Here is a 26,467-nt window from a genome sequence, read left to right on the forward strand (position 1 = left end):
AACACATTTGTTCAAAATTTATTCGCAGAGGTAATGTCGCACTGTCTCATGGAGACTCCCATCAACGTTCACAGGGTAGCTTAATGCTCTCATATAGTAGGGTACGATGTGCTATAAATCGTTGACAACTTCTTCAAAACACATCTTTTAAGAGTGAAGCTCCTTAAGGCGTTGGCTGAGCGTCATGTCGTAAACGTATGTAGCTACCTCCCGTTAGTTCTTGAAACGGCCGTAGATGGCATTACTTGTACATATAATGAAATGCATATACGCTGATTGCCCCACCATGGTGGTCTAGTGGCTAAGGTACTCGGCTGCTAACCCACAGGTCGTGGGATCGAATCCCGGCTGCGGCGGCTGCATTTCCGATAGAGGCGGAAATGTGTGCTCTGATTTGGGTGCATGTTGAAGAACCCCGGGTGGTCGAAATTTCCGGAGCCCTCCACTTTGGAGTCTTTCACCATCATGTGGTAGTTTTAGGACGCTAAACCCCACATATCAAATCATATACGCTGAAATATGCAAATGGTACGATACTTGTGGGCATTACTCGTAGTATGATAAATAATAAAAATCACAACATATCCATGGAGTGAATGATGATGAGTGGGGCGAAGCATCCGCCATTTCGTCTGTGCTTCCTGCCGTTAATTCTTGCTTACGTCCATCCATGCGTGCATCCGTCCGTACGTGTATCCGTCCGTGTGTCCATCAATTCATCCGTGCGTCCGTCCAATCTTGCATCCGTCCATCCGTTCGTCCGTGCGTGCGTGCGTCCATTCATTCATCCGTCCACGCGTCCGTCGATGCATCCATCTATTAGTTCATCCGAGCATCCGTACATTCGTGCATCCGCCCATGCTTCTGTCCATCCGTCCACCTGTCCGTCCTCTCGTGTGTTCATCCATGTCCATCCGTTCGTCAAACAGACAGAGAGACGACGGATGGACGCGGCCAGCGGATGATTCATAGTTTGCCAATAAAAATTATGATACGCGCAAGAAGGTGGCGGCTCACGCTCGAAGACGGAACCTCGATGAGCGAGTGTGCGAGAAAATAGGGATGACTTCACATGAAGACGTTGGCGATCGCGTGTTCATCGGCGGCGCCATACGCTAGGGGGCGCGGTGTAGTAAAATAAAAGCCATTTTGGTGCGCGTGCGCGTTGAGAAGGTCTGCAGATGGACAAGGCTGCAGAGCGGCGTGGGCCTAAGGCGGCGGCGGCTCGCGCTCGAAGACGGAACCCCGTTGTGCGAGCTCGCGAGACAGAAGCGTGCCGTGAAGCTGCGCGCCAGCGGCGACAAGATCCCGGCGTACGAGAACGGGATGCCGAAGCGGCGCGGCAGCGGCGTGCGGACACGGTTTCGCTCCACTCCCCATCATTCACCTCGTGGATATGTTGTCATTTTATTTACTTCCCTTTCACATACCTTAATGCTCTCCCATAGCATTGAGTACAGCGTACTCTAAGTCGTCAAACATTTTTTTTCTAAACATCCGTGATCTGTGATAGCACCTCAGTGCCATCAGTTATACAGTTACATTTTACATCCTGCTGAAGTCATTTTGTTACCCGGTGAAGTTGTACCCACCTGAATTGCTTTTAATAGTATGCAATAAACTTCCCTGTGGTTCATCACCGACGAGGAGGAACAGAGATCGAAAAAAATTGCCCGCAGCTTCCCTCGGGGGAACACTGAGGAGGATGCGGAGCATATAATTGGTTAAAGGGGTGTTAAAGTGCGACTTACTTGGGTCGATGGCTAAATTGGTTAACGTGGTTGTGAAATGGGGTGTTAAATTGCGACTTACTTGGGTCGCTGGCTAAATTGGTTAACGTGGTTGTAGGAGGGGTGTTAAATGAGTGAACACGTACGACACGTATGCGAAAGGGTGGTGTTTATTTATTGCGACGAACTTTGAGCACGATGGCTTTTAGATGCCACTTTGGCCGGCGCTGGTCGAAGGGACGTCGATCATTGCGACCTCAGACGTCGACGCGCCGTACAAACCAACCGACGAGCGGCAACTGAGCGAGCGAGCACCGACCTTGAGTATATATACAGCGCGACGGCGCACGCACTGTCAGCTGTCGAATGTTCGAGAAGGGGGAGAAGCGCAACGGCGCATGCGCGCGCGTCAGCTGCCGATGTTCTCGAAGCGCGACGGCGCATGCGCGCGCGTCAGCTGCCGATGTTCTCGAAGCGTGACGGCGCATGCGCGCTACATTATACAGCTAGCGAATGTTCGTGAAGAGGAGAAGCGCACGCGGTGTGTAGAGGAGGAAGGGTGCACAGATGGTGGAGGAGTGAAGCGCGCGCGGTGTGTAGAGGAGGAAGGGATGCACAGATGGTGGAAGAAGGAGGAGGAAGCTTGCGGACGGCGCCGCACTACAAGCCTCGAGTATTAGATGCTCCGCATCTAAAAGCGGAAAAGATAGCGCAACATCCAAATGCCGAAAGTGACTGCTGGACCAACAAGCGAAAACGATGGCACACATCTACATGCCGGAAGTGGTAGGAGAATATGGCTGACTGCGGCGTTGGGTCGCGTTGCCCATTTGCCAAGGAGTGTCACAGTTGGGCGTAGCTCGCAATGATTGCTGCCTTAATTGCGGCAAAAGGGAAACGATACGCCATACGGTGTTCGAATGCGTGGTGGACGAAGGCTTGAGGCACGTCACGGGGCGTCGATCGGGGCGTGTTTTTTTTTTTCGCTGATCAGCACAAGAGGAGTTTGTGCGCACGGCTCGTAGTTTATGTCACGATGTACGTAATGTGGCATCGGCGCTGCTTAGACGAAGCATGCCCGCAAACACAGCGAACTGCATACCCAGCTCTACAGAAGATTAGAATGGTCATGGTTCCCAAACAGACAGAAAAGCAAGGTAATGCAGCCTTCCTGAGACGGTGACATACACAATTTCTCGTGGTGTGGAAAGAAAATATTGAATTTCTTATACGGTCATTTTAAAAGCACTTTGTATGAAAAAAAGAAGCAAGTATCATGTGAGCCACCCAAAGGCGACGACACTTGTGATCGCCGCATGTTTTTATTGCAAATGTGGCATTTCTTCCCGACTGATATGTAAAACCTGTGCGACCTTCGTCAGCTTTTTTTCTTCGCTTTTATCAGTGACGCCTAATCTGTGATAGTGTCTCAGTGCCACAAGTTACATCGCACCTGTGTCTTCCTGTTGGGAAGTGCCGTTAAAGTGACTCCTTTTTTGTTACCCGGTCCCGTTGTACTCACCTGGACTGTTGTTACTAGAATACAATAAACTTCGCTGTGTGTGTTACCATCATTCCCGTCAGCTTACAAGTTTATGTCCACATCATGACGAGGGCCTCTCCCAAAAATATAACTTGTCCTTCTTGCGTGATCAGATTCATTTTATTCATGCGAGCTCCTTTATTTCATCGCTCCACTCAACTTGTTGTCATCCGAAACCTCGCCTCTCTTTCCTTGATATCCCCTCCGTCGCTCCAACTGAACCCAGATTATCTGTTCTACGCATTACGTGGCGAGCATAGGTCCAGTTGTTCTGTTCAATATTAACCAGCATATAAGCTAGAGCAATACCCTCTTGTTGTCTGACTCATTGTACCATATTCGTATCTCTTCCCGTTACGCTTGTTATTATTTGCAAGTTTCAAAGGAAGTCTTGGCCTAGAGAGAAATTTGATGCAGCGGATGTTACATGCGTGGTCGTTCGGTCAATACAAAAGCGGCAAGGCTCCTATTGAACTTCTACGCGCAGGCAACAATCATGCATGGCTATCAACATTACAGAGTTCACCTGCACCTCACTACCAAAAAATAGAGATATTGCTTGTGTCAGCATTGCTTTTTTTTTTCGGTTTCTCGGCACGCCACTTTAGTCTTCGCCGGCGCTGTATGCTCTCGGTGGAGCGTGTGTCTGAGAACACGCCTTCAGAATACAGTGCGATCCTTTCACTGCTAAAAAGTACGTGAACAGAAAAATTATGCAAACGAAAGCATACACTCATAGGCCGACCAGACATTCACAATTTTGAGCGCGAGAGCATATTCGGGTTGTATTCTGCATGCTGAATGAGCAGTGCATATCTTTCAGTTCATTAACTCCTCAGCTTCATTGTATAGGGGATAGAACGGGATGGGGCCTCCTTCTCTAATATGTTATATTACCTTATTGTTTCACGGCGCGCTCATTGTAAGTGGGAGAGGTTAAGAAAGAGGGTTGGGAGGAGGCAGCAAAACTTTTTGAACTTTGCGTCCCCCCGGCCTCTATTTTATATCACAACGCACGGCTATGCATCTATGTCTTCGCATTTACAATGCATCGTTGCGTTCCTTGGAAGAACAAGCTTCGCCATTCACTTAGTTTTTTTTATTGGCTAGAGCGGCGTCATGACACGCGCCTGTTGTCACTTCCTTATTGCCCGCGGCGCCTTCCAAAATGTAGAACAAGCTGAAAATCCTTGGAATACAACCTCCACTTTTAAAGTTCTCAGCTAGTAGTTTCGTGCCATCGAAACCGGTAAACTTGCGAAGCGAACCATAATGTATGCACGGCACGCCTACAGTCCGCCTGGTAGCAGGCGGGCACGTGTCTTAGTTAAAGATCTTGCTTCGAAGGAGAGGGGCTTCAGGGAGGTGTTCATGTGGTGCGGAGACGCGCGCACATTTACACACTGGCGTGAAGCTCTAGCTCACATCACACAGCTTGCAGTTCCATACTATTCTTGTAGCTGCTATATGTGACCTTTTGGTGTTTGCACTTCACGCACGCAGAGTAGAGAACTGGGAAACATATACGTATATATAAAGCCTTGGGCTCGTTGCAGCCATAGGCTGGGCCCAGGGTCGAATTTTCGGTAATGGTACTTGTGAGTTGTGTTACAAGAACAAAATGCACTAAGTTTGTTACAAACAAATACCATATTACATATCTCGTTGGCTCGAGAAGGCATTCCTGCGGTGGGCACAATCATTTTAATGGTAATGATGACGATGATAATCATGAGGATGATTGCTTCAATATGCTACCAGCTTCGACGACACGAGCCTCTCTAAAGAATGTTTTATCAGAAAAAATGCAGTTTCTTCGCTACAAATCAATGCTATATTACGTATCTCGTCGGCTTGAGAGGTTCTTACCCAGCGGCACAGGAATAATCATTCTAATGATGACGATATGAATATGCTAATAGCTTCAACCACACTAAAAGCTCCTCAGAACTTGCGATATTTTATCTCTTACAACACCTCTAAGTAGGCCGCTTGTGAAATGTCCCCGATAATGCCTCCCCCCTCCCACACAGGCACACATTAAAAAAAAACTGCATCTTTCCGTGCAATCCCTTTTTCGATGAATCGCAACTCAGTGCAAGTGCTTCTTCGCAATGCCATTGCAGCCGAGTTTGCATACTGGTCCGTGTTGAACCACTCCTCAGCTGCGGGCTTTATGCTCGTTTTATTGTGATCGCCTCCCTTACTACCTCTTTGCGCAACGAAGGTTGATAGGAAGCCCTCGGTTACGTAATCAGAGCTGCTTACTTCTCATGGTGCGAGGTGGTGACCGGGAGCGTCTAGGAAAAATAAGGGAGAGTCCCGCGTTTGTACACGGCCGATAACGCATCGAGGCACATTCCTTTCGCAACACTGCTTTCGGGGATGACGAGACAATGAACGTATTCCTATCCGGCTTAGGACATCACTGGAGTATCGGAATAGCACACAAGCATGCCACTGGGTCATCTGCTTTGCGAATGCGAATGGCTTACACCACCGCCGCTCGAAACCAGAGATTGTACGCATACGGGTGTTTGCGTCACTTGTAATCATATTCGTAGCTATAAACCCGATGCAGATACAAGTAAGAAACACACAGGATGGGCGCTAAACATCAACTTCGCCATTCACGACAGTTCCAGAGCCCGCAACGTTGTTACTTAGAGCACCCTAAGCGACTTCATTAACTTAGAGAGATGGGCATGAGGCGCATAAACACAATACGAAGAAGGATGAATTGATGTAGGGAGTTTGTTACTGTGAAATAGTCAGCAAATGCTCAAGACTCATTTGGAATCAAATTTAGTTTAGCAAACGTGTGGTAACATTAGCATTCATTAGCTTTAGGTTAAACATTTGTTAGACCTAGAAGTTTCTTAGCCTTCAAGAGCCGACACCAGCTGCCATTAGCCGACACATTAGTAATCATTACGGAATTATTTTAAATAAATTTTGCTTATATCAAATATGAAAGATCGAAATATGAAAATATGCAGAAAGAATAAATTTTCGAGAAATCATCACTGAAAATTTTCGAGTACAGCATTAGTGTTTATTGAAGCCATGACAGGTCTCGACTTCTTCCTGGATATTCAATGGGGTTTATTTCGTCTCGAACGTGCAGTCGGCCCCAGAAGTTTACTGACCACAATGTCTGAACAGATATGAATTTCCCAGAACTTCCTCACTATATTCCATCAAAGTGCACACTAATTTTTACCAAAATTTTTAAACGGGTTGGTAATTGATGTTAAAAGCTGCCTGCCAAAGCAGCGAGAATATGCATATACTTCTTTTGTCTTGTGATTCCAAATTCGGAAATGTAAAACAGCTACGCACATGCCATAGAAGTTTGCGAAGCGAAAAGCGAAGGTTAGACAAATTATGTTGATCCGAACTCATTTCCATGGCTGTTCAACGATAAGGATTGTACTCTCTTTCGTCATCTTTTTCGTCCCGATATACTTTACGCCACGCTTCTATTTATATCAAGTGTAGAGGTTTACATTAAGCGAACGCCATCTTACAATCAATACAAATCGAACGCCTGTGTGTGTTCAAACGGGGACTCATTCCGACTCGGACATGCAGCTGTCAAAAGATAGAGGCGACGCTGCTTCGACAGTCAGCTAGAAGGCTCGTCCTCGCTTCGGCAATGGAACCCAAGCTCCGTCTCTCGCAATCGTATCCGGGAGAACAGCGTCAGTTTTGTCACTAATTGCTTCAACGGTTCGTCGTCGAAATCGGAATTACGATGGGACTCTATTTGCTCGGATCTCCCGCCTCCCTCGTCCGTTGTTCGGTGCTGGCAAAACAAATTATCCCGTGTAATTAGATCAGTCGATCTCGCATAGCGAGGCAGGCGAAACGCCCGGGGAAATCAAGTGCGTCGAAGATAGGGGACACAAGAGAAGAATGGGCGACAAAACAGAGGTCTTGTCGGGGAATCCAGATTCAGAGTGACACACGATAGTCAAATACTTCATTCTAAATTGGGAGCTGGTAGTAGTGGTAAATACGACGACGGAAGAAAAGAAAAAAAAACATTACGCCACATCCACGGAGTGAAGGATGACGAAGAAGCTTGCTCCGAATGTTATCTGGTAAACCGTGAATGCTCCGTACATCCACTCGACCATGATACAAAGACGTGCCCCATCAGAGGCAGCGAAAGTTTTAGAATGCTAATCCCAGCAATTTATTATTATTATTATTATTATTATTATTATTATTTGTAGTAGTAGTAGTAGTAGTAGTGTATTGTTAAGCGAAGGTTCATTGCAGCACCTCCCCCTCCCCCTACAAATGAAATTCGGCGCATTTGACCGGAAGTCGCAGGCACCATAGAGTTTGCTAAAAAAAACTAGAGGGGGCTCTGGCGCTGTGATCGTTCAGTGACCATGAGAACGACGGGCAGATTTGCCCAGTCTTCATGCTTGCGGACAGCGAATCGCACTTGTGGCGTTATTTATTGCTGTTTCGGTTGTCTTTCGAAGGAAAGAACGAACCCATTTGAACTTCAAGACCCGATTTGAAATGGTAAGCCTAAAAAAAAATGATGTGGTGAAGTTCAACTGCTGAACATTTGCTAATTTTTGTTTTGTGAGAAAACAGCTCCAAGCCACACGAACACACACAATGCCAGAAGTACGAAGATAAGACAAATCTGTGTACTACCCTATATACCCTTTGTTGATGCTGTACGCGACTGACGGCGATGAAGAACAACGGATGAGCCCTTTGCATCAGGCAGGAAGCATTAAACTTCACACTCGTTGCGCAATTAGCGTTGTGTGATGATTGGTTGTTATTTTACTCTCCCGCCACACTATATTACATAGGTTATTGCGATGTCTAATATAGGTTAATGCGATTGCATAGGTTAATTTGATGTCTACCACGATTCTAGTTTAATGTATACATATTTGCAAACTCTATAGCATTAGTCTTGCTTGGTTTTTGGTGTTTTAGTCCATGAAAAAATTTCGCCACTGAGCGGTGCTCTCACAAGTTTCTACTAGCGGGAAATATTTACCGTGGCCTGAAATTACGTGCGCACAGGCAATGTTTCATTTGCTGTCCATTGAAATATAGATACACCAACTGAATGCTCATTCCGCGGCGTTGGTCTTGAGGTCATTTTTTTTTTCAAATGTATGAACATCATGTAACATTGGCACGTTTATAGTAGCATTCGGGCGCAATCGCCCTACTCTTTGAAGATCGACCTGCATTTGGCCTCTTCTTTCTGCTAGCTGTCTTATTATACAAATAGCTTCGTATATATTCTCCAGCCATCTAGCTTTTTATTGGAAAGCAGGGGCCCCACTCTTTTTTGCTTAAACACGTAATGCATTGCAATAGGCCTTCGCGTGCAATGATGCAGTGGTCACTACTTAAATGCCGTTGGATAACAGCTGACCGTTAGATAACAGCTGGTCGTTTTTTTTTTTAGGTTCACATCTTCCGTAGTCTTCTCTTTTCTACCCCGTAGCCAAACGCAAGGAACACAACAAATAATACGTTCTCATTATGTGATGACATCACAAGTACTGCGTCAGCGTCTTGACGTTCTTCCCCCCCCCCCTCCTTCGTACTTTAGTACCTTATCTCCTTATTTAAATTCATTCTTCCGTACACTGAGCTGACAAGCTTTGGACGACACAGAAAGCGCACGTATATGTGGGTTATTTTTTGGGGGCAGTGTCTTACACGACTTCGCCATAAGGTTAACAGCATATTATTGTACTATATATTACAATATTCTTGGGGCCCCTGCTGAAGTAGCCTGTCGACTCAACCGCGTGCACGTTACCAAAACCTAAGCCACTCATAGGAACACAAACAGGGAAATTGACGGGACGGCGCGAGCATCTGCGGTGTCCAGTTCATTTTTTATGGGCGAAGCTCTCTATAGCGGCACCCGTTCGTCTCTCGTAGAGTCGCAGTGTGTAACAATTGTTACATTTTGACCTCCAAGGTGGTGCCGGTGAGAGATTTCTTCTGTGCGTTGTTGAACAATAAAAAATAGTGCTCAATGTACATGCCAATGGCTGCTAATGGGAAATGAGAGACAGGAGCATTCGGCTTTTAGTTATCACACACGCTGCAATCCCTATTAGCAGCCATTGGCATGTACATTGAGCACTATCTGACAGGAAAAGGTTGCTACGTTATACTCTCTGGGCGTAACCTGCTTTGTTTTAGAAAGGTTTAGTGAGCGTTGGGTCGCAGTGCCATGAATACAGTGAACTAGTATATACCATGAACTCGAGGAGGTTAAAGGTGGGAAGTAGACCCGAAGCGCAAGCCGTAAGAAAGTGTGCGTGTGCCACCTATCGTTTTGTCCTTGGAATGTCCGCTGGATGGCGGTGTTTTTATATGAGGAATATATGATGAAAATATGCGAGATGGTGGTACTTGGGGTGTTGAATAGATGGACGAACGGACACACAGACAGATGCATGGATGGACGCATGAACGGACGCAGGGTCGGATGCATGGACGAACGCTGGGACGGACGCACGAACAAACGCACGCGCGGACGGGTGCATGGACGCATGGACGGTCACACAGACGGACGCATGGACGGACGGAAGCAAGCACGAATGGACGGACGAATGATTCGCCCCACTTTCCATCATTCACTCCATGGATATGATGCAGATTTTTTTTTTCACCTTGACTGTCTTTAGACGTGCAGAAAAAAAAAAAAAAAACCGGCCAAAAAGTTTCGCTGGGCCGTCAGTCGGGCCTTCCAAGGTCACCCTGAGCGGGCCAGTTTCGGTTCGAATGAGAATCACACATTCTTATCTCCTGGCAATAAGCATACAAAGATGGCATGTTTCTCCAGTTATCTGTGCCGTCTGCCCGATTAGAAAGCTACATAAGCTCAAGTCACGAGATGTTGTTTTACTGAGAGTATTTTGATTGGCTGGCCTAACATCACGCCGTTACCGCTCAAAGACTGGGACTCCTTGTCTGAATTGAAAGCCGTTTCACGGCAGACGCCTACTGTGGGCTCTTAGACGACGTGCTTCTCCCGTACCTTGCTGAGGGACCATTCCCGGAGAACAATTTCGTCCACCATTATGATAATTCCATTATATATAATAAAATATTGCTCAGTATTTAAAGATTCGCGACCTGGCAGTTCTTGAATGGCCTCTAAAGCCGCCTCTATGAAACATCATTGAAAATGTGTGGATGAACATGAAGATTGCGCTCGTCCACCGCCAACTTCGTGTAGTCTCAGCGGATTAACTTTGGGCCATTGTCCCATTGTCCAAGAGGAGTGGAAGCAAAGCAGAGCCAACACAAACACTTGTCGGTCCCTATACAGCAGCCTCCCCAATAGAATGAATGCGGTTATTGGAGCTGGAGGGGAACCTACCCACTACTGATAGTTGCTAACTTTGGAAAACGCAGCACACAAGCAATGAACTTGGTATCATACTGTCTGCAAACTTCTTTACGTTTTTTGTTTAATTGTACAGCATTCCAACGCTTCAGAAAAAGTGCGCAAAAACAAATGTCTTTCATTTATGAATCTCGATACTTACAGAGTGTGCACAGCCATCCGAATGCCCCGCTGCGGAGGCTTACTGATCGACAGCTCAGCTAAAATTAGTCGGGAGGCACAAGTTCAATCGCGGCAGCACGTGCCGTGTTTAAATGCGGGGGAAACGCAGAAACCCTATTGCGCACGTAATTTCAGGCCGCGGTAGATATTTTCAGGTGATAGAAACCTCTCAGAGCACCGCTCGGTGGCGAAATTCTTCCACGGACTAAAACACCACAAACCAAACAAAACCAATACTAAAGAGTTTGCAACAATGTATACATTAAAACGGTATTCTGGTACTGAAACAAGAGGGATCACCCACGTCTCAAATATCGTGACTACACAACACGCTGCGCTGAGCTAAGCCCGCTTTCCTGCAACGTTCGTGGTTTCTCGGGTACTTCAAGTTTGCTTCACGGCAAAACAGACATGGCGCGCTCCCGCGCTTTTAATCGAAGCGAAGCCCCGCCTCTAGGCTCTCGTGCGCCTGTGTCGATAAGCTTCGATGCGCGGCCGCACCGCAAGCGCTGGCGCCCCGCAGAGCGAAGCCACGCAGTGCCGTGTTCGTATTAAGAGTGGACGGCCCTGTACGTTGGTTCTGGTATTTGAGTTTGGATATTCTTGCATGGTCTGTGACAGGCTGTTATTTGACTGGTCTTTGTCTACGTCAATGAAAGGAATAGCGTCAGCCAGGGAGGCCACGTTAAACCCCAAGGTCAGCCAGCTTTGATATTTCTTAAACTGTATACGGCAGGCAAGACTGCTCTCTTTTTATTCGCACAAAGCAAAAATAACGTATAAGCAAAGACAGATCAAACTGCGCGCACGTTTGCGCAGTTGTAGCTGTCTCAAGGTGTATATAAATTTTAGCGGCAGTTAAGAACAATGATGCGTATCGAAGTGTTTGTTTCAGTGTTTACTATGTTTCCCCGTGCCAAAGTATCCCACCTTTTGATTGAGAGATATGTGGGGTTTAATGTCCCAAAACCACCATATGATTATGAGAGACGCCGTAGTGGAGGGCTCCGGAAATTTCGACCACCTGGGGTTCTTTAACGTGCACCTGAATCTGAGTACACGGGTCTACAACATTTCCGCCTCCATCGAAAATGCAGCCGCCGCAGCCGGCAATCGATCCCGCGACATGCGGGTCAGCAGCCGAGTACGTTAGCCACTAGACCACCGTGGCGGGGCAGTATCCCACTTTTTAGTGAGATTTATTCCCACTTTTTAGTGATATTTATTGACATCATACCATGCACACCGTCATTGATTCAAATCGCGAATTTGATTCAACATCATATCGATATAGTAACACACCTTTGTAATGAGTAGGCTCACGTGGTTCTGTGAGGCACAGATAGCCATAGCGTCGACGCAAGAAGGCGCTCTGGGACGATCGCATTGCGCTAGTCACCTTGTATCGACTGCTGTACTGAAAGCCGGTACAAACACACACGTTGCGATTGAGAAAACACAGATAGAGTAGGTGGAAGAAAATCGCAGTGACGTTCGCTAACTCTGCTTTACTCGGAGCAGCGCAGGTGCGAGGTGCGAAAAGTTGCGTGTTTCTATAGCAGAGAAAGAAAAAAAAAAGCGCGAACGTCTAAAGCTCCCGACTGAGCGGCTCAATTCCCGTTCGCTCAACGGCCCGGTAATACTGCACTTCCCGTCGACGCTTTGTTGACACTGGCAGAGTGTCAACAGAGCCGCGCCTCAATTGCGTCCGTGACGGCAGCCCCGTATGTGAGTCCACGAACGGAAGGCGTTTCCGAGAGAGCATCCAACGGCGCCTCCAGCACAAAGCGTGAGTGGTTCGCGCCTGTGAAGCCCGGCAGGCATGATTTGGGAGCAAACTTTCCACGAGAAGCTATACTCGACGACGGCCTTTACGGCGCAATACTGTACACTTACAATTGTCCTTGTGTGCGTGTGTAAAAGTGAGTGAGAGAGTGAGTGAGTGAGTTAATGCATGTCAGTATGGCTGCCAGCACACATTGATATCAAACGACGAAAACAAAGAAGGCGTTATACTGATGTGGAAGTCTTAGGTGTAATCTCTTGGTCGTGGGTTTTGTCACATCGTTTCCGCTTTCCTTTATTGACATTTATGATTGTAAAAACTACAAATAACGCCCAACCGCTTTTAATACTAACAAGTGTTAAAGTTTCAAGCCGCAAAATCACATATTATGAGGGGCACCACGGTGAAGGACTCAGAAAATTTATTTTGTTGATTTCATTACCTGTTGGCATGATATGACTGCAGGTCGCACAAACCTTACATGCGAGTGATTGCGGAAGTACGCACCACAGCTTCCGCATACTTCGCTTCAAACGGTTTGTGGTATCCCGTGTTACCGACCACAAACGTCCTGGCCACATCAATCGAACAGGTACCTTAGCGTGACCAGACCGGTTGGGTCAAGCTGTGTGGCCGGGAAGCAAAACGACAAACGAAACGCGGGACCTATCGCCCCGAGCGTAGCCAGTCTCATTTCCGTCGAAAGCTCGATCGACGAAGGCCGGAAACTTTTAGCGGCGGAGTCGAAACGCTTGCAGCTCCCGGTGGAGCCCACGCCGCCTCTCCGTATTCCGACCAGTGATTGCCAGGCTATTTCCCAAAGCACCTCGTTGAGGCCACAGCGGCCTTTCCTGGCTCTTGCCGCTTCCATGTGGGCAGTTTAAGGTCGCCGAAAGCTACCGTGCCGCGAGACCGGCGCCACGCTAGGCCGTCCGAGGAGTACACGACACGCCTAGCATATATTACTGGGAGCCATAGTAACAAAACGTTAGCCGCCAATCTTTTCTGCTTCGGCCGCAGTTGGACGATTGCGTCGGCAGCTGAAAAGCCGTGACGGACTGGAATTGTTGGTCTGTATAACGGTGTGATACGATTAGAAGTATGTCCGCTTTCGGGTTTTCCCAGTTGTCTAAGTGCGTGTAAACTGTCAGTAGAATTGACATAGAGTGATTGATTGATTGATTGATTGATTGATTGATTGATTGATTGATTGATTGATTGATATGTGGGGTTTACCGTCCCAAAACCATCATATGATTATGAGAGACGCCGTAGTGGAGGGCTCCGGAAATTTCGACCACCTGGGGTTCTTTAACGTGCACCCAAATCTGAGCACATGGGCCTACAACATTTCCGCCTCCATCGGAAATGCAGCCGCCGCAGCCGGGATTTGAAACCGTGACCTGCGGGTCAGCAGCCTAGTACCTTAGCCACTAGACCACCGCGGTGGAGCTTGACATAGAGTGAATAAATGAGTTATCCTAAAAAAATGTATAATGCGATCTAGCGCTAAAGCGTTTGCATATATCTCTACACGCTGATTCTGCAGTATGGTCCTCCTCGATTTACACAACCTCTACGTTTCCCTACGGCTACCAGATTAGGGTGAAAATGAGTTTTGTTAATCCAACTATTGGCTATTTGATATAAATAAATTGAAATCACTAAGTAGTCGTACCGAATTCAGTACTTCCTAAATACCCGTACGTTTGACATTTATTTCAAATGGACGGCTTAGTTCGCATGGCCGCGTCATAAATGTCCGTACGTTGAGATTTGTTCCGAATGGACGACTTAGTTCGCATGGCAGCATGGCGGATGTCTGCAGGGCCTGCCATGCTTAATAAAATGAGGTTTATTATGTTGACGAAAGCGTTATTGTCAGAACCAAAATGCAGCCACTACATTCATTCTGACACGTTTCGATTCTTCTCGGTACACATTCTGGAATTTATGTTAGCATAAACAAAAGCTATATATTGTAAATGAGTTCGAAGCTTTCGAATCCACTAAGCATTTAAAAGTTCAAAAAATTCTTTGTTTCAACAATTCGGTATTCGCACAGCGGTTTTTTTTCACTATGAATGTTCTACCACGAAGGTTGACTATACTAACACAAATATCATTTGTCTGGCAAAAAAAAAAAAATCAGACCACAATCACCTCCTTTTTCAGATTGTAACAAAAATGATCCCTATGTAACAGAAAAAGAGAACGGGTCAAATATTTGAAATGACGGTTGGACTCGAGGGTTTCTTTAGATCCGCATATTTCTTCAGCATCTTTCGTACGGTAAGTTTGCGATGTATGCAGGCTCGTTCACGTTTAGTGGTTAACGTGGTTAATCCCTAATTAGAATAATTACTAACTTGGATCGGCTAGCCGTCTACCACAGTGCTGCCTTGTCAAGCTCTTCCTACTTCGCGCGGCTTATTACATTCAGCGTGTACACAAATCAAAGACAATGACATTACATCAGTGAAAAAAAATTAAGATACTCAAGTGGGCCTGTGCGTATGTACTCTGTATGGACAGTCTTCAAGTGTCTCGGCAGCCGAATTCACAATTTTTTTCCTTCGTTATAATTTTTCGTCATTGGCAAACTACCACCTCAAATCCTTCAAATTTCCAGCATGACAAGTGGCAGGTGCCAATTATAACGTCGTAACTCACGAGTTTGAATCTCCTTCATAATATTTTATCCGTGTTTTCGAGTGCTTGTGAACCGAGCGTAAAAGATGGCATTTTATGGGAATCAATGAAAGGGAGGGAAGGAGTTGAAAAGGAGTACAAGCATTACGACATACAGTTATCAGTGCTTTACCTTGAAGTACTTCAACACGATGCATACACTCTAAGAAAAAAAAAACATGTATGTGCGACTATTTTTGGTGAACGTGGACAAGCCACACATATGACCCTTTGAAGAGATGCCATTACTCTTTTTCAAGCGTGGCGACTTTACGACGAGGGTTTAATGATCTCTAAAGAGAGTTCACGTGTTTCTTCAAAAACAGTTGTACACGTGGCGAGTCAGGTCTCACAAAGAAGATTCAATGGACTCATTTCTTAGAGTGTATCATAAACGTGGTATCAGAATAGGGACATTTTAAAGAAATTTATCGTTGGTCTGCGTTGTTACCAAAAAAGTTGAACACTCCGCAGTAAACAACAAACATTGCTAAACAAATCAGGCGTGTTTCTACGCAGCCGGACCCATGATATGTCGTCACGATGGAAAAAGAGGCAACTGTCATCGATAATAAAAATTATCTTATCAGCGACCGCCATTCAGGCGAATAAAAAGGGTCCCCTTCTATTTGTTTTTTTTTTTTGTTTCAAACAGTTCTTAGTCAAGAACACCACTTCATTAATTCCCCATCTAAGTTTCACTAAAGCAAATACCTGAACTTAAAATGATGCAAAAGGTTCTTCTCAATTTACACAGGAAAGTGACAACACAAGTTATTACCCGTGATGTGCTAGCTTCGGGGTTTAAGGGTACCACATTTTCACGCATATAAACCACAAACTGCGTGACGTATAGTATTGTTTCCCGCGCCGAACGTTAAACACAGCGGCCTGAAGGGAACAGCACATAACCAGATGTACTTTCTGCAAGAATTTTGTGTCGTAAACGGAGCAGTTATTAACGACTAAAGAAATTTTGGAATCTGCAATTCTGCAAGAAATCAGCTGAGTGGTCACGATTTGTATTTGGTACCAGTGGTTACCTAATAGCGTCTGTGTAATAAAGAGATATGATTATCTCGAAAAAAGTAATGGAAACCTTCACAATTTAGGCTGGTTTTGTAGTTCAAAATGAAAACAGACTCTTGAAAGTGATGGAAACTTTCAGGGGAGGCTATGAAAATTTAGCATCTTCTACCAGCGTAAAGATTGACAATAAAGGCTGCTCCTTTTCCTCGTTTCATTGTCAAGTGCTGTGTCAACAGCACGCGGTATTCTTTACGAATGACGAACCATGAATGCACGTGCGCATACGTAGTCTATGTAGACGATGTCTCAATCCCGAAAAATGCGGCACTACCCAGTTCATTAATGTATGCGCGGCGTTACGGGCCGAGAAAGGCAACGTTCTTTAGCCATGACCCATATAGGAGCACATTAGAAAGACAAAATAATGTTGAAACAAAATGCGGCAAAATGAAACAATAAAGGTATACGGTAGAACGTCGCGGCGCGATTTAACATTCACGAGCGTAGGCATACCTCATCATGACCGCGCGTGAAACAAGTACAACCGACAGAGTGCGCTAGTATAGTACTGACGCCGCTACGCTTTAATGACCTTTAGTTCCAACCTTGATACGCCGTTCTGCTTCGCTACACTTGGCTGAATTTCCTGCAACACAGCTCTCCTCTATACTCATTTGTTTTCCACTTATTTCTCTACTCGGTGTGTGTCATGCTGCCAATCAATTAACTTTCCTTTTTACGAGGTTGCTTCGTTAGTGTCGTAAAAGTGAAATATCGGCTATACTGTTTTTCACGCGCGTTTATGAGGAATGGTATCGATTTCAATTGTTTGCGCAGTAGTGATAAGTTATCGCTACAGTTTTATGATCAGTGATGACACGTGATTAAATAAATCTGACGAGCAAACATTTTACCCAAATTAGGCAATGGTAAAATAAACACACACGAGAAAGTAAGGCGGCGAATTCCGCACCCACCTCCTGTTAACAAATTTCTCATCGCAAGCTTCCATCTTCAGGTTCTTGTCTTTCTTTCAAACACGAGTAAATAGTTGCACTTTGATAGAAACTTGACAGTGAATGGCGACTAGCCAACGACTTCCTACCCTGTGACTACGGCGTCTCTCATAATCATATCGTGGCTTTGGGACGTTAAACCTCACATATCAATCAATAAATCATTTCTACCCTGTGATCTTCGGATGCAAGCGTAGGGAATGAAGGGCTGTCGTAGCTGGAAACCAAACCCACGACCTTTGGAGTGAAAAAATCGGTGATAGCATGTAACAAGCAAGGCTTGTTGTTTCGTTTTCCTCAGCCTCCCTGTAACACCTTCAATCACTTTTTGTGAGAAGCAAGGGCACATTTTTAGAGAGTAGCTTGAAGGCGGAGTGCGTTCTGATATGATACAAACAAACACTCCCTCGCTTTTTAATGCGACGCCCGCCGAAGAACTCCCTTTTTTTTTCCAAGTGTATTTCGTCCAGTCCTTTCGTTTTTCGGAATAATCATAGAAAAGTCTTGCAGGTGTAAATGAGTGCATGATTACGTCTTGTGAGAGTAACATGAATACCTGTGATTCCTTAGGATAACTTTGCTTAAGATAAGGGTAAAGTAACTGTCGTATATTTAGTCAACACGGAATAAATGAGCTCATTGAATGATTGAGAGCATCTAGAATCGCTGCGACCCCATGCGGAGCTGTGCTCAATTACGCGCTTATTTTTAAGAAGCCTCTGAGATTCCCTTCGGCAACGCGCGAATCACAAGGGCAACCCAAAGAATACACCAGGCCGCTCAAGCAGTGGCTTGTGAGTCATTACCGGACACCTAAGTGAAAGATTAGGGTCCGCCCCAAAATTTTTCCTTTGGTCGTTATTCCAACAGCCACCTTCCACTGCTTCGAATCTTTGCCTCGGTAAAAGAGCAACAGTGTTTAGCCAGCGATTTATCATTGCAAAATACACAAAATACACAGCGTCATTAAGTTTCTCACAATAATATATAGAGGGAAAGCTGGCACTACCGTGAATTAGAATTTCTTAAGAGGCACTGTTGCCCCAAAGGCAATGACAGCATACGTGTCAGTGAGACTTGTGTTGGCTGGTGTTAATAGAGTCTCTGGCTAGTAAGCGGATACGACTGGGGAAATAAAGCTCCTCTAAAACGAAACATTTATAAGCAGACCTCATTAATGCATATTATATTCTAGAATAAAAATTCACTCACAAACAGTGGCAGAATGAACGCTTGCTTTGCCGTCTGCCTTCCAAGTTTAGCGGCCATTTTTTTTACGCATCTTGAAATTGTGCATTGACGCAGAAGTTTTCAAAGCTAATTGAAAGCAGTTTCAGTACAATGATAAAAAGTAAAAAGGTTACCACGTGCTTCTTCAGTAATAGGTCGATGATCTTGACGCAAGAAATGCATTGAAGACAGGCAAATCTTCAAGGCATGACATATAGTTTTCTATAATTAACTAGTGGGGGCTCTGACACTGCGATTGTTGTGAGTTTTGGGACCCGATTTGAATTGTTGCGCCCAAAGAGTTAAGGTGAAGTGCAACTGCTATACCGTTTGCCGATTGTCTTCTCGCCACAAGGTGGCTACAAGCCCCGAGAAGCTAAACGAAGCCGAAATAACGAAGATGAGACATTTGTGTACTACCCATCATTCGGATGCTGGCTGAAGTTCCACGCGTAGCAACTTCCATAGACGCTAGCACCGGAGTTCCAACTAGTGTATCTACAAAAAACCTCTAAGATGTATGGTGACTAGCCACCATATTCGAACTTTCTGGGCTCTTCGTGAATGATGCGAATCTCAGCCAAGTCCGAACCTCCCATATCCCAGCATTCGCATGCATGCAACAGTGCGAGGCGTCAGTTTTTTCTTTAGGTAAGTATACGAAGCTCCATGTGCGGCATGGTTGGCCGACTTAGCTTCAATCTGAATTTTTTTTGACAGCTATTTCAATATCCAACAATGAAAAATACTGACGAAGTATAACCAATGAACATAACGTGTTAGGGTTGGATGAGAGTAACGCTAATATGCTTCTCAGCTGGCAGCTAACGTCATTACGAAAGTAATACTTCTTCGCCTACTCCGTGTCAGAGTGCCGCTGAAATTCATGACACTCGGACTTCTGGGCGTTCAGAGCTCATTTGTTATATTATAGACTGTACAGATCAGGGCATAGATTTCAGTCAATTTCAAAAAATGTTTAATCTGCAATAAATAATACCTAAACATCAGCTATTCCACGTAATAATAAGGCAGAAATTGTAGCAGTCTCTCCCTTGACATGTTGAAAAAAGCACTTAGCCTAGTTTTTCGTGAAGCTGATTGAAGCACGTGACACATAGGATAATATATTAAGAAGCAAGTATTTTTTGGCTGCTTCCCTCTGAAAAACATGTGTCCCTATGTCTCTGAGGACAGGACTCAAACAATAATGTCATATTTTAAACAGCTATATGTCACAGTAGTGCATAACTACAACAAAAAAAAAATAAACGAAGAAGGCCTATACTGTTCGTGTAAGGGGTAACCATACAGTACAGCCGGCAATGAAACAAAGCAGGACAACACAGCTACCCAGGAATGGTAACTAAATCATGGCTAACGTCGGCTAATGTTGACTAGTGTTACCGTATGCTGGTTAAATATTGAAATTTTGAAATAATGCTTAAATAGACTGAGTACACAGTCGTAGGAAGTTTCTACTTCAAGTTCTCTTAACGGAAGCAAACTAGCTTGAATTTCTTGCAGTAGATATTGCAGTTATTATATATCACATTGTTAGTTGGAGGTGAGCACAAAACTATAAGTTGGCATAATTGTCTTTGCATTGAGCTGCTTTAAAGTATTTGCTCCAATAGTGTTGTAGGGCGACAAAAATAATTAACTATAAATAATAGCTTAGAAGCGAGTGTTCGGTATGGATGGCACGTCTGACCTAAACTTACGACCCGAATTTTTTTCAGCTAAGTAGTTAAGGACACATATTTTAGAGTCATCTTTTGAGCATTTAACTATTGGTCAATATTAGCATGAACTCTAGAAACTTAATAGCGATATCGAAGAACAACCAGGTGTTTGTGTTACACTAGAAAACTACCGATCACACTGACACACGTGCAGGTACAGCAACGTTATCTCGGTTATCATTTGTTCCTTTGTGCAGACGCTCCAAAATTTGGATGTGATTTGCAAGTAACATTAAAGTAATTCACGCAAGTGATACTACCGTAAAAAATAGCACATAACACAAATAAGACCACAAAACATTAAACGTGCTGGAAATTTAAAAAAACAAGAACCGCATTTTCTCCCTTATAGAAAGGTTCGTGACGTATGTTTTGAATAAATACGCTCAAATACATTTGAAATATAACAACATAACTTTTCAAATATTTAAGTGCACTACTGCACTAAGGGTACTTAAGCAAGCACATTGTTGCGCGTTTTTTTTTACTTTTTCAATTTCAACCTTTCCGTAGAGTTATAAAGTTGCTCAGCGCTAAAGGTAGACACAGTATGCACAATGTGGATGAGAACCAGGGCAGACTTTCAACTGAATTTTGTTGCAATAATAAAAAATATTTAACCCGCAAAAAAATATAAGACCAAGTACAAAAAACGCAAAAAACAAGTAAAAAATAATTCACAAAAAATCTAGTTGATATTATGGAACACCACGTGCCGAAGAACATAAATAAGTCATTTATTTTTCGATAATTTTATTGAAGGGTTACACCTATAACTTCCATTTGTTCAGGGGTAATTACTTGACTTTTCGCGCTTTTTTTCTTTTTTTGTGGTTTCTTTCCTACACTTTTTTCGGCATAGGCCTCTGGTCTTATCTTTTCTGCAGGCGACTTACTTGTCTGTTATCGCAACAAATTTCAGTTGGAAGTCTACACTTGTCCATGTAAACTTTGTGTGCGCTCCCTCTACCTTTTTTTGCGCTGAGTAGTTTAATAATAGAATACCGATTTGCGTTATCGCAGGCCCGTAGCCGGGGGAGGGGGGGAGCCTAGGGACCTGAAATTGGATGGATAGGGGTGTTTTACCGAGAAAGAATAATAAAAATATGCGCTTTTCAAGGAATTCAAGGAGTGCTCCCGGTACCCAAAAAAACTTCCTGGGTATGGGCCTGCCCATGCCACCTTCTATACTGCCATATAGTTGTCTGAAGTGCCATGCCATTGTGAACTCGTTATTCAGCTAAACGACGCTCCCCTTCAGAATCCTCTACGTAGTTTTTTTTTTCGTGTGCCAGTTTATACCGCAAACAATGTAAGTAAGCTACTAGCGTTATAAGTAAAAACTGTGAAGACCTCGCCAGAGTGATGTGTTAAGTTCAGTTCATGCGAGAACATGCCGTGAACGATCAACGCGCAGTAACTAACATAATTTATTTATGACACATGGAGGAAGCTCTTAAACAAAATTGCACGTCCGTTTGTTCAGTACATCCCCACTATATCTAAAAAGTAAGAACAACTGATCTTTGAAAAAAAAAAAGTATAAATGTTATATTGACCAACTTTTCAAATCTGATTATTCGCGCAGTTAGGTGAATTCATTCGTAAAGTTATCGTGAGACGGTAAGGGCTGTGCCTACTAAATGAATCTGTCATGATGTTACTATACAGCTGTTTCGTAATTTTACACGTAAAATCAAATCATTTCTTATCCTGAAAACTTTCACGTTCCTGGATGCTTCAATAAAATTAACGTTGACGTTTCATAGGACATGTCAACGAGACTTGAGCGCAATAAAATAAAGATGTCAAGTTTTTAAACAGAGTAAAACGAAGTCACAACCTCGTACAAAAAAATCTGAAGGAGCTCGCAACCAGATTAAAAAGAACCGCAAAATCGCCTATGCATGTTCCTTCATTATGATGAAATTCTTCTCTGTCACGACAGCCTGGCCGCTCGGACTTTCTTTAATCATCGCGCTAACTTAGTTATAAAGTTTGGCGGCAAATTGGAACGACGAATTTAGCACAGTCGTTTATGCACCACAAAAACGCTCTGTTATAAAAAAGAAGATTCGCCCCGACTTGATAATTTATTTTGAAGTCAGAATGTACAAGGGACAAATTTTCTTTTTCCACTGCACGAGTCGGGACTGGATACCGCTTGAAGTATTTTTTTTCACTGGCGCAAATTTACTACTCTTGGAATATTATGCTTCAAATTATATTGATGTGAGCATATACTAATGTTAAGCGTACAGTAACGTTTTGCAATGCAAATTCTGAGCATGAAAACTGGAGCGCACGAGGCGCGGACGTTCGACCACTCTGCATATGCGAACGGAGGGGCATTCAGTGCGACATTATCATCAATAACGCTAACTCTACTTCCAAGTAATTCTTCTGAAGAGCCGACTTGTTATTTAGCAACACTGGATAAATATTTCATAAAAACATAACTCATAGTTCGTCCAATGCTTCGATCAAGTCCAGAGATATTTGTTTAAGTAAAACAGGGAAAGAGCACATGAGTGCCAAAAAAAGAACGCTAAAAAGATTTTGTGATAGCCATATTCTAATTCTTGTCGCCAAAAAATTCAAATGTTTCATAGCTGTAGATTTTTGAACATTATAGTTTCTTAGCGTGTATGCGTGTCTCGTGTACTGAATACAAATTTCGCCCTGAGCTAAGTTGTTAGGGATGTGTTTACCGTAATAATATGTTATTTGATGACTAATAATCTGCAATTTTCAAAGTGAGACATTTTAATGACTAGCATTGTACGATCACCACTCATTAAAAAAATGTCCATGAAATTATTTTGGCCAATAAACGACTGCCTACATCAAAAACACTCGTCAGGCCATAGGGTTTAGTGCAATAAATAATAATAAATTCAATAAATACTAAGTAATTAGAGTAACCTTTTAGTCAATCTCTACTAACCACCATGACTCACTTTCACGCCATACAACTACTGAAAAGAACCCAAGATGTGCCGGGTCCCGCACAACGGGTTGCGAGTCCTCCAGTCAGAGTAAGCTTCACCACTGAGTGACGCGTCACAGCCCTGAAGCCCGCCCGTCCCCTGTTTATAAAACGGTGGGTGGCCGGCCGGCCGGCTCTGGTGATCGAACCCCGCAACTCCTGTAGCTGAAGCGGGTGCGTACGTGCAATTCCACAGCTACGGTAGAACCCAAGATGTTATCATGAACTTCACAGCTCGGCCCCGCACCCACCACTCAAAAATGTTTTCTTTTGGGCCTGTAAATCTTGCTTTTCTGTAGAGTTGATAAGCGCGAGGTAAAACCATCTTTTTGTTTCTGTAGCCTGAAGAACAAAACTGTGCCGTGCTGTGCCAGTTATGACGGTTTATGCGCCAGAAAAAGGTATAGAAAACACAAGTGGTGCAAAAGGTTAAAAATTCGTTGCTGCATGCAAACTGATACGGGGCACTTGGAACAACTAAAAGGCCAGAATCTCGTGTCTACGCTGTTTTTGCACGAAGGTCGCAGTCTAGTCCCGGGCTTGCGTACGAAACTAGGACGTAAAAGGAAATAAAGATTACCCCTGCCTGCTGTACGCATACGGCCAACTTGTGCTTGTACGGTGCATCGACGTTTTCTGCCAATAGGTGCCCCACGGTTGGCGTATGGACGAGGTGCGCGCGTGAGTGAGCAAGAAAAGGATGAAATACTTTCAAGAGGGATAAGGTGAAGATTATAAAAACGTTCAGAACATGAACGACTATAAATGACGGATAAAGAGACACTAAAAAGGCAAAAAAAAAACAATTTTCTTGCGTTAATATACTACTTTTTCAAAATACCCAAAACAACCTCGTTTGCCGTGAGATGACGCAAGGTGGGCGAGAAAACGCGGCATAAAAAATACGGGTGGCAATGTGACTTCAAACTCTGCACACCTATCGCAGTGACGTCCCAGATTTTGACGGCATCTACGAGTACCTAAATAAATGTGAAGTGCATTGTCCGCTAAGGGGCCAGCAACTTAGCATGCCAAGTTTTCGAAAATATTGTTGAACCGTTGCGCCAAAATATGAGCAAAATATGAGCAAAACTTCACAGAGAAACCTAAAAATAATACCTTGACTTTTTTTCTTCTAAAATTCATTCTATATGAGGGTGAAATTGACTACAATAGAGTTTTCAGAGTACAAGTAAAAAAGTCTAAATTGTTCCTTTGAACTCAAGCGTTCTGTCGGCGTCGCTTCGACGACTGACAAGTGAAGTTCCTCTGTGCATGGCTACACTTCTTTTAGCCGGGGGTGTTTGTGTCTTACTGATGCGACCGCGTGATAATTACAAGCATCGTTCGTACAGCGCGGCGGTTCCTAGTGAGCCACCGGAGGGGGTGGGTGCTCGGAGAGTGGTTCCTGGTGGAGGCCATGTGAGCGCGCGATGCGCCCTGCGCAGGCGTCGGTCGATGGGGCGCTATTTCGGCGACATCGATTCGCGCCACGCGCACCTTGCGCTGATGGTGCACCAGCGCGCGCGCCGCACTGTACGTGGTGAGGCCGCATTAGTGGTTCACACGTACCGGTATGACCAAAGCACACCGTATACAGTGCTGGCGTGACCGTGTTCCACGAAAGTACGCCCACAACAGCTCGGCCCCACAAACACGGACGCGAGAACAAGAGCAGCGTTGGCACTTGGGCATCACGGTAGGATAAGTTCGCAAAATGCAGCAGACGCCCTGTCTCGCGGCCGCTGGCGCTTCAAAAATGAATCCGGAAAGACACACTACTCGATCTGTTAACCGAGGTGGGATTTTTATCTAGATAATGCCAATTTTTGCTTTACTAGCTATCCTTTGGGTAGATTGTGTTTTTTTGTCTGTCGCACTGCACGCACTGCCAACAGTCCCAGAAGAGCGGCGCCTCAAGCAGCGCCACCTCTGTTCGCAAGTTAACGGGTTCCCAGACCGGGCCGAGCGCGCACGCACAACCAACAAAACAAATGAGCCAGGCTATTGGCTGACGCCTCCGTTTCTCTGTCGGGACAATGCGAGTGGTTGCCGCACTTGTGCAGTGCTGCCGCTGGCAGTGGAAGCTGCCAATGCCAAGCAAATCCCCGCGTTATTTCTAGCAGCTTTCCCGTGCCTTTTTGCAAACTTAACAGTGTCTCACCGAACTGTGCGCTAAGCTGCGACGTGACGGTGCTGCGCGGCGGGTTACAGCCACTGGGTTTGAACCGCAGCGACAGAGAGATTGATTGCAACACTAGTTGATTTTTTGAACTGCACTGATCGCTCGCTAGCAGAAAAAAATGAGCGCAAAACACACGGTTCGACAACAACGACACTTCCCCCAGTATTCAGGAGAGGTAAGAGCTGAATGTAACCACTCGCGAGAAGTCATGCGGCCAGGCAGCGCGGGTATAGAGCGCATTGGTTTCCCCGCATAGTCTTGGCTCGCATCCACCACGACCTTCGCGTTGGAAGGACCATTTCGTCCGGGACTTACGCATAGCCGAGACAATCGCAACGTGATCGCGCGCACATTGCCTCTTCGGGAGGATTGCGGTGCTAGCCGCAGCGGCGACGGGGATCGAGCCGCAGACAAAAGCGGGGCGTGTCAGGCTGTCTGGGAGGCGTGCAATCGATGACGTGCTCAGCTGCTGCTCACCTCCGAGCCGCTGGCCTTGGCGCCGGCCCGCCGGGCGGCATCCACGGGGGTCACCGACGCGCCCTGCTGCCCGCCATTCCGCGGCAGCAGCTGCTCACTGGCCCTCCGAACGAGCAGGAGACGTTGCTTGCTGCGAAGGCGCGCAGCAGCCCACGGCTGGCGCCATCTGCTGCGAGGCCCGGGCCCCAGCTGGCCCACGGCGGCGCGGGCCCCCGCGCTCCCTGGCGCTCGCCCCGTGCTCCCCTCGCTCCTTTCATTCTCACTCTCCCTCGCCGTCAGTGACGGTGCCGCAGCACGGCCACCACTACCCGGGCGCAGTCTGGGTCCTCCGAGCCGCCTTCCGACGAGCAGGCGCGAAGGTGTACGGGCGACACACCAGCAAAGCCTTTGCCGCAGTGCCACCGACACCAAGAGGGGCGTGGCCGCGGGCTTTTCCATTACTTTTCGTTCTGCGCCTTTCT

The 26,467-nt window shown here is 45.4% G+C and overlaps 1 protein-coding gene across 1 annotated transcript in view; it reads right to left on the minus strand.

Annotated features, from left to right (window-relative positions):
- The window catches only part of pHCl-1 (pH-sensitive chloride channel 1), a 76,641-nt gene extending 50,459 nt beyond the window's left edge, over nt 1-26,182 (minus strand). Inside the window, exon 1 of the mRNA XM_037423051.2 lies at nt 26,007-26,182. The gene's annotated coding sequence lies outside the window, so the exon portion shown is untranslated. The remainder of the gene's footprint in view (nt 1-26,006) is intronic.
- Between the last annotated feature and the right edge of the window lie 285 nt (nt 26,183-26,467).

This window comes from Rhipicephalus microplus, chromosome 4 (genome assembly GCF_043290135.1).
Source record: "Rhipicephalus microplus isolate Deutch F79 chromosome 4, USDA_Rmic, whole genome shotgun sequence".
NCBI lineage: Eukaryota > Metazoa > Arthropoda > Arachnida > Ixodida > Ixodidae > Rhipicephalus > Rhipicephalus microplus.